Source organism: Macaca mulatta, chromosome 8 (genome assembly GCF_049350105.2).
Source record: "Macaca mulatta isolate MMU2019108-1 chromosome 8, T2T-MMU8v2.0, whole genome shotgun sequence".
In the NCBI taxonomy this organism is placed as follows: Eukaryota; Metazoa; Chordata; class Mammalia; order Primates; family Cercopithecidae; genus Macaca; species Macaca mulatta.
In genome coordinates, this window is record NC_133413.1 from 42,168,337 (window position 1) to 42,177,911 (window position 9,575).

Genomic DNA, 9,575 nt, shown 5'->3' on the forward strand with positions numbered 1-9,575 from the left:
GAGTGGGAAGATACATACACATACCACGCTGGTACGTCCAAACAACAGAAGAGGAAAAAGTCACCTCCCTAGCTTCCAATGACATGATTTATAGAAGCCACCTGAAACTTGACACGAGTATGTCTGGAATACCAAGCACCAAGGCTCCAGCAAAACAATAAAGCGCTTGCCTCTCTTAAGCAAGCTGGACCCAAAAGTCCCAGAGAGGGAAATACAGGATTTCCCCTGGCGGTCAGCACAGTGAGTCAGCGTCTCCTGAACTAAACAATGGATGAATACACAGCCACTTAGAGGCCTTTCATCTTTATCCTTTTTTAGCAAAGCATGTGCCTTCTTTTCATAGGTAGGATCACTGACGCCTCATGCTCTGCCCCTCTTCACCATCATCTGTTAAACAGGAAATCTGCAACATTCTTTTCAGTAAACGGGAGGGGTCTGCTGTCAACCAAAATGAAGGCAAAAGGTTTTACCTCAGGCCAGTCTTTCTGAAGCTGGGTAAAATAATAAGGATATGGAAAGTAACACCTGGAAGAACTGGAGCTCCTCTCCAAAGACAGACATAATTCGTTATTAGTGAACTAAATTTTATCTGGAAGCCATGCCCTAGATTGCTTAAATGCCTGTTTACATAGGATATCTTAGACATGGTTATTCAAATAAAATATAAACCTAAAACCTGGAAATTCACTTCTTTAAAAGAAATGCATGGGCCATAGTTTTCACATGAATTCTTCTATTTTTAAACCCAGCATAGAAAACAGGAGAAAACTATATTTTAGAATTCATACTTCTATGGACTCAATGCCATCATTCATTACCACTCAACAATGGCCATGAAAACCTACCAATCCGAGCAATGTCAGCCCAATGTCGTGTACTCTACACTATTCTTATCAAGGTACAGAGAGGAGGAGAATAAGTTTAAGTCAGGGTATCTGCCTCACTTTCTTTTCTTTTTTTCTTTTTCCACACAGAGTCTTGCTCCGTCACTCAGGCTGGATGCAATGCCACGATCTCAGCTAACTACAACCTCCACCTCTCGGGTTCCAGTGATTCTCCTGCCTCAGCCTCTTGAGTAGCTGGGATTACAGGTGCATGCCACCATGCCCTGCTAATTTTTGTATTTTTAGTAGAGACGGTGTTTCACCATGTTGGTGAGTCTGGTCTCTAACTCCTGACCTCATAATCCATCTGCCTCAGCCTCCCAAAGTGCTGGGATTACAGGCGTGAGCCTCCATGTGTATGTCTCACTTTCTATGTTACAACATGGCACTCTTCTTTTCTGGGAAAGCTGAAAATCTTGAGTATAATCCACACAGGGACCTAATAAATGCTCCTGAACACCAGTCAAGGGCATCATCCCTAGGTCTGTTGGTTAGGAATTGTATTTGTCTGCTAGTGTCAAAAATCCCAAACTCAATGACTTAAGCAATTAAGGGTTTGTTTGTTTTTCTCATGAGAGATGAGTAGTCAAGTGCTGGTATGGAGGCGCCACAATTTCGTCAGGAAGTGAGTATTGCTTTAGTTTTGTGCTTCTCCTTCCTTGGAGTATGACCTTTATCCTCACTCTCAAAAGGACCTCAAGAGCCATCATGCAGGGAAAAAAGGGACAGAAAACAGTATGTCAGCTGCATTCATCCTATTTATTTATTTATTTGAGACAGGGTCCTGCTCTGTTGCCCAGGCTAGAGTGCAATGGCATGATCATGGCTCCCTGCAGCCTTGAGTTCCCAAGTTCAAGTGATCCTCCCACCTCAATCTCCCCAATAGCTGGGCCTTCAGGAGGGGCGGGGCGGAGTGCGATGAGTATCTTTTAAAGAGCTTTTTTGGAAATCCTACTCAGTGGTTTCCTCTTATACCTAAATGGCCAGAAAACAGTCACCTGGACACATCTCACTACAAGCAAGGCTTGGAGAATATGATGTTAGGCCTTTTTAGAAATGAAAGGGAGGAAATAGATAATTTGCAGGCTACAGTTTCTGCTATGATAGAGAAGTGCACTGCAATGCCCATTCCTGCTGAGAAGCCTGTCTAGACAAAGTAGTATCAAAAGCTCCTCTGTTTCCCCATGAAATACTACTTAGTTAGCAGCTGGTTTCCAAATAATAATAGCTGCCATGCATGGAGCATCACTTCAACTTTATGTGTCCTATTTCTCATTTTCACAATAATTATTAATTTATACAATACTTTTAACAATCATTAAGAAAATAAAATTCTCCTAGTGTTAAATGTGCATAAAAATATCTAGATCATGAAGTGTTTCTATGTTGCCTTATGTTCATTTTTCTCTCCTGCATTATTTAGGATTTCTTTTTTTTTTTTTTTTTTTTTTCGAGATAGAGTCTTGCTCTTTCACCCAGGCTAGGATGCTGTGGCATGATCCTGGCTCACTGCAACCTCAGCCTCCCAGGTTCAAGCAGTTCTCCTGCCTCAGCCTCCCAGGTAGCTGGGATTACAGGCGTCTGCCACAGGGCCTGGATTATTTTTGTATTTTTAGTAGAGACAGGGTCTCATCATCTTGACCAGGCTGGTCTCAAACTGCTAACCTCATGATCCACCTGCCTCGGCCTCCCAAAGTGCTGGGATTACAGGCATGACGATTTTCAGCAATGTTGAGTTACAAACTGCTTGGACTGGCCATAATTCACTCTTTCAAATAAAGTTCTACATTGAAACTTTCTAGGACTCTTCAATCTGTTAATCTAGGGACAGTTCCATTTCTTTGGATTTTTTGCCTATATCTTAAAAAAAAAAAAAAAAATCCCAATAGCTCTGCCCAGTTAGATGTTAATTATTTCTCTTTCAGCAATAGTGTCTAATGGCTTGCGTCAATCCAAGGACATTTCACATATCACAAAAATAGCATTGGGCCTCACTTTTCTCAAGAGACTTCATTTCTGTTTTCACTTGTCAAGTCACCATTTTGTATTCTTCATTTTTGCCTTTAGGTCTTAAATGATATAGGCATTTTCTTCAGAATTTTCATTGTGTCGTAAAGTAGTTAAGCCTTTCTTCCATCACACATTAAATGGAAAAACACATTTACTAGGAAGCATGTTATAGGAATCATTTATTTTTGCCTCCACTTGAACCCATGTTGATGCATAATACTTAGGGTTAGAAATGTACAACAGTCAGTTGCATTTAATTTCAGGAATCTCAACTTGCCCACTAATGTATATAAAGTTAATCCTCATTATTCAGATCTCATATTTGTGAATTTCCCTACTAGCTAGAATGTATCTGTAACTCCAATCAACACCTGTAGTGCCATTTGGTCATTTGCAGACATGCACAAGTGGGGAAAAATTGAGGTCTAACAAAGTGATATTCTGCTCTCATGTTCTGTACTCTCTATTAACAAGTGTCCTTTTTCCAGTCTGTTTAGAGGCACCTTTTCTGCAGTTTTGTTGTTTTTGCTGGTAATTTTTCTGTTACCCTCACCCCCACAGGGTAGTGCTGTTCCGTCGTCTTAAGTGCAAGAAAGCTGACATCTCTTACAGAGAAAACATGTTGATAGGCAACTTTGTTCAAGAATGAATTATGTAGTGCTGTTGGCCATGAGTTCAATGTTAATCATTCAACAATATGTGTTAAATAATGTGTCTTTAAACGGAGGCACATGTAAAATAAGATATGTATTGATTTGTTGATGAAAATGTTGTGAGCAGAGGCTCGTGGGACCCCCACCCTGCATTTCCCCTAGGAGCAGTGATTCAGTATTCACTAACTCAGTGTTCCTGGTGACTTGATAGAACATAACTACTACAGATAACAAGAATGAATTGTTTTCTGATTTAGGTGGCCCCTACATTAGACTTTTCACAATCAAACCAGAAGATGCAGAACTTTATTTTTCTTGATTTCATGCCTCCGCGGTCTAACTACCTATGTTACGAAACTCAGGAGGTCATTATTCTCAGCTATAGAAAAAGAGCCCACAGAAAAAGGAGATTTTCCAACAATCCTTTTTTGAATACTAAGATTGGCAGAATGTAATTTTGTGCTCTTTTAGTGGGTTTTGGAGTCCAAATCTTTTTCATCATTTTAGTTTTCCAATTATTATCTACATGGAGTTGCTTTTCATAGAAAAACAGTCTCTTTCTAATAGCATGCATAGGTAACTCTGGTAGCCAAGGGTTTCCAGTAATTCTAGCTGGTGGTATCACTAGAAGCCTGCCACCATACCGCATTCTCTCTCTCTCTTTCTTTTCTTTTCTTTTTTCTTTTTTTGATATGGTCTTGCTCTGTCACTTAGGCTAGAGTGCAGTGGCATGGTTATGGCTCACTGCAGCCTCGATCTCCTAGGCTCAAGCAGTCCTCCTGCCTCAACATCCCATGTAACTGGGACGACAGGTTCATGCCATCATGCCAAGCTAATTTTTTTACTTTTTGTAGAGATGAGGTCTCTTTTTGTTGCCCAGGCTGATCTTGAACTCATGGCCTCAAACAATTCCCCCGACTCAGCCTCCAGAAGTTCTAGGATTACAGGTATGAGCCACCGTGCCTGCTACATTCTCTACCTTCTCTTCTTTATCTCTCTATCTCTCTTTCTTTTATACACACACATAACATACACAGAAACCTACCCAAGGCTCTGCTCATTTAAGACCATTCAGCACCACTAATTTATATAATGAACATTGACCTAGTATTCATTGTGGACTGTGTAAATAATTCCGGCAGATAAAAAATGTGACTGATTTCTCAGGGGATGTAGGGTCTGATGGAGCAGTAACCAAGAGCAATCAAGAAATATTTTTTAAGAAGAAAGAGAAAGGAAGAGAGAAAGAGAGAAGAAAAGGAAGGAGGAAAAGAAGGAAGGAAGGAAGGAAGGAAGGAAGGAGGAAAGAAAAGCAAGCAAGAAGAAAGAAAGATGAAAGAAAGAAAGAAAGAAAGAAAGAGAAACAAAGAAAGAAGGAGAGAGGAAGGAAGAAAAGGAAGAAAGGAAGGAAGGAAGGAAGGAAGGAAGGAAGGAAGGAAGGAAGGAAGGAAAAGGGAAAGGGAGGAAGGGAGGAAAAGAAGAAGGGAGGGAGAGAGAAAGGGAGGGAGGGAGGGAGGGAGGGAGGGGCTGGGCAGGGTGGCTCACACCTGTAATCCCAGCAGTTTGGGAGGCCAAGGCAGAAGAAAGGAAGGAAGGAAGGAAAAGAAGAAGGGAGAGAGGGAGGGAGGAAGGAATGAAGGAAGGGAGGGAGGGGCCAGCACGGTGGCTCACACCTGTAATCACAGCAGTTTGGGAGGTCGAGGGAGGTGGATTGCCAGAGACCAGGAGTTCAAGACCAGCCTACCCAACATAGCGAAACCATGTCTCTACTAAAATACAAAAATTAGCCAGGCGTGGTGGTGGGTGCCTGTAATCCCAGTTACTCAGGAGGCTGAGGCAGGAGAATCACTTGAACCGGGAGGCAGAGGTTGCAGTGAGCCAGGATCACACCACTGCCCTCCAGCTTCGGCAACAGAGTGAGACCCCATCAAAAAAAGAAGGAAAGGAAGAGAGAGAGAGAGAGAGACAGAGAGAGAGAGAGAGAGAGATAGGAAAAAAGAAAGAGAAAGAGTACACTTATCTTTGAGCCCTTTTGCCATTTGCTTCTTAGCTAGATAAAGCTGCAAGCCTGTGAGCAGCGCTGCCTGCAAAATGATATAAGGGAGGGGTGCGTGCTTGCAACTGTGTGGGTTTGCATGTGTTTGTGTGTGAGAGCCTGTATCCTCAGCTTTCAGTTTCTTGGCCCTGTACAAAAACATTCTAGACAAGGAAGTTGTTTTTAAAAACATATGAAACAAGGCCTTCTGTGTGAGTTCATGGTTGCTGATTTCTTCCACCTTAATTGAGAGTTGTTTCTTGTTGCCTGGTGAACATTTTGCAAATGTCACAAGTTTCCGCTTTGTGTCTAAGATTGGTAAATCTCTGTAATTTACCTAAAGTCACTGGTAATTTATCTTGTCTTGTACTGCGCTACTAGGAACTCAGGAGATGGCACTGAATTTATGGGAAGTATCAGATGATTAATTCTCAATGAGAATCTCAAATTCATCATATTCTTTTTTTCCTGGTTGTGCATAATGAGATGAACTTACTGATGTATAAGATAAGGAGAAGCTAAAGACTGGTGTGCAAAACTCTAGCTTAGAGTGTTCAGGGGAGGAGCCATGCTTCTTCTGAGGATTTTCCTTTACATTGTCTGTAGTATTCTGTTGCATGAAAAGGAGCCCTTAGACATTGCTCTCTTGAAAAATCATAAAAGAGCCTTGAATTTAATCCAACATCTCTTTCCTAATCCTAAGAGCTTAGATTTGCACAAAAGAGAAAAGACAAAAGCAAAGCAAAAACAAAAATACAAGCAAAAAAAAAAAAAAAAAAAAGACAAAGGGAAACAGAAATGAGTCAACCAGATGTAGAAAAAGAGAGAAAACCTTGGCAACAGCTGTAAAACTACTTCAAAAACACATTATATTTCTATTCAACCTACTTCCAGCAGTTATTTGAGATATCTAAATTACCCTATCTAATGTCTAAGTTGGTGCCTGACCTACAAAATTAAATGTTAAATAATTAAAATAATGAACAGAAAATGTAAAAAGTCATAACGAAAGGGAAACAGTTATTAAGCCAGGAAACGTTGACTAAAGATATTTGCAAAAATTGAACATCACAATTTAACTGTGAGTTTCTTGCAGCTGACGCAAAAATTGAAACTCCGTAACATACAAATTCCTTAGTATCCCATGAATTCTGAGGAAATCATTACATCAAGAGATTCCATATCTTCTTAGAGTTTGGTCTCATAATAAAAGGTCCATTGTGTGAATTTTGACTGCAGACATCAGATTTTAATCAATGTGTGCCCTTCTCCTGCCTTTAACTATATAAACAGAGCACAACCACCTTTTGTTTGAGCATTATTATTGGAAAGTGATAGTGATGCAGTCGCCATTGCAGTCCAGAGATGCAGGGCGCCCGGTCCCTTGGCAGATCTCTGATCAGCTGACTGTATTAGCATGGGGCGGTGCTTGGTCTCAGCTCACTCAGCTTTTCCAGCTTCCACTGGATCTGGTCCTTTTGCTTCTTTCGGCCATAAATTAGGTATATGTATGCAAATCTGCAGCAAAGTACCCTTATTTCTGTGGCAGGTCGCTGACACTGTCAAGGTCAGAGGTGGTGAGAGACAGATTGCAGGTATCTTTGTAAGTTCCAATGTGTCCCCCACACAAGGTTCAGCTTGCCTTCACTCTCCCCTGAGTCACTTTGAGTTTGGTTCTACTGACCTACAGGAAGTTTATTCCCACCACTGAATTCAAGGAACAGTCTTCCCATATGTCTTTACCAGCTCTCACAAATGAGTAAGGTCTAATTCCTATAAAAAATTTCTTATTACATGTCATTCTTAGTAGTTTTGTTTGCCTGATTTGATACCTGAATTGCCCCATTCGATGCCTAAGTTGGTGCCTGGAATTATGGTACTGCCATAATGTAAAACTAAACCACAGAGCATTCTCTTTGGGCCTGTCTAGTGGGCAAAGACTGGAATGTCTTTGATAGCTGCCTTAAAGGTAGTAAGAGAATCGTCATTGAACACTGAATATAAAGAAATTTGTGTTATGTAATGGCAGAAATTTTGCCGAAACTATGGTCTGTAGTAACATGGAAAATAGAAAATATAACTAATGAAATAGAAATGCCAATTAATTTGTTTTAGCTACATATGACAAGGTATCAATAGACAAAGATAAGCTAAAATAAAGTACTATGTCTGTTTTCAAGTAGAAGTTCGAAGCAATGTTCAGGAGTCAGGCCTTGATGGACCTGAAACTAAAACTATTTTTTTTTATTTCTAAATTCTCTACATGGAAATGACTCTCAAAGTAAGAAATAACCTCAGGGTAAAGAAAAAAATCAAGAGTGTGGCTATAGGACCCTTTATTAAAACTTCAAAATGATTTAAGAATATGCCTCATAAACCCTTTCAACTAAACCAAAAGGTGTCTAAGAAATATAAGGGTTTTGTCTCACAGCATCCAGATTCTCAGCCTAAGCCAGAAATGTGGAGGAATGGATTTTATTTAATGGAATGAACCCTAATAAGATTTACAGAAAACCTATAAGATGTTTTACTATAATTATACTAGCAGAAGCATTCGATGCTTGGATTAAAAAGGATAGAGACAAAAGTATCTTTGAACTCCTAACTTCTTGAAGGAAACAATTAGAGAAAGTTACTCATCTGCAAAAAATAAGCCATTTCTTTTTCTTTTTCTTTTCTTTTTCTGTTCTTTTTTTTTTTGAGACAGATTCTCGCTCTGTTGCCCAGGCTGGAGTGCATTGGCACCATCTTGGTTCACTGTAACCTCCACCTCCCGGGTTCAAGCGATTCTCTTGCCTCAACCTCCTGAGTGGCTGGGATTACAGGTATGAGCCACTGCGCCCAGCTAAGTTTTGTATTTTTAGTAGAGATGGGGTTTCACCATGTTGACCGGGTTGGACTCGAACTCCCGACCTCAGATGATCTGCCCGCCTCGGCCCCCCAAAGTGCTAAGATTACAGGCGTGAGCCACCGTGTCCGGCCTAACATAAGCCATAAGCCATTTCTTATAAGAAAGAAGAGATATTTCAGAGTGTAGAGCTTAGAGTCCTGAGAGCAGAACCAAGATCAACAAAAAACTAGATCCAAGGAGCATCTAATTAAGATATTAGTGATACATTTCTGATGAAATTTTGGAATTGCTGTGGACTAATGGCTGCTATATGTCCCCTGTTTCTTATCTTTTTCAATGAGAGCGTCTATTTTAATTATTTTTATTTTTATTTTTATTTTTATATTTTAGAGACAGAGTCTTTCCATGTTGTTCAGGCTGGCCTCAAACTCCAGGGCTCAAGAAGGGCTCCTGCCTCAACTTCCCCAGTAGCTGGGATTTCAGGTATATGCTTAGCTTCAGTTATTTCTGTATTAGTTTGCCAGGGTTGTTATAACAAAGTGCCAGCAACTAGGTGGCTTAGACAGCAGACATTTATTGCTTCACAGTTCTGGAGGCTGGAAGTCCAAAATCAAGGTGTTGGCAGAATTGGTTCCTTCTGAGGACTGTGAGGAAGGAATCTGTTGCAAGCCTCTCTCCTTGGAGAAGATGAATGACCATCTTCTCCCTGTTCCTCTTCAGATTGTCTTTCTTCTATGTATATCTGTGTCAAAATTTTCCCTTTTTATAAGAATGCCAGGCGTTTTGGATTAAAAGCCCACCCTACTATAGTATGACCTCATCCTATTTACATATGCAATGACTCTACTTCCAAATAACTTCACATTCTGAGGTACTGGGGATTACAACTTCAACATATGAATTTCGAGGGGCACAATTTAACCAATAACAATTCTTTTCCTGATCACCCTTGTATGCTGGGTGTGCACGCAGGAGCAGCTAACTTGTTTACCGGTTTTCAGACAGGAAGAAAATGTTCTTGAGGAATTGTACCCATAAATTTCATCTACATCTGCATTTGATTTGTCTGAAGAGATCCTAGATTTCAAGATCATTGCATTGGGATAAAATTACAGGGAACTTAGAGGATCAGTCAGTGTATT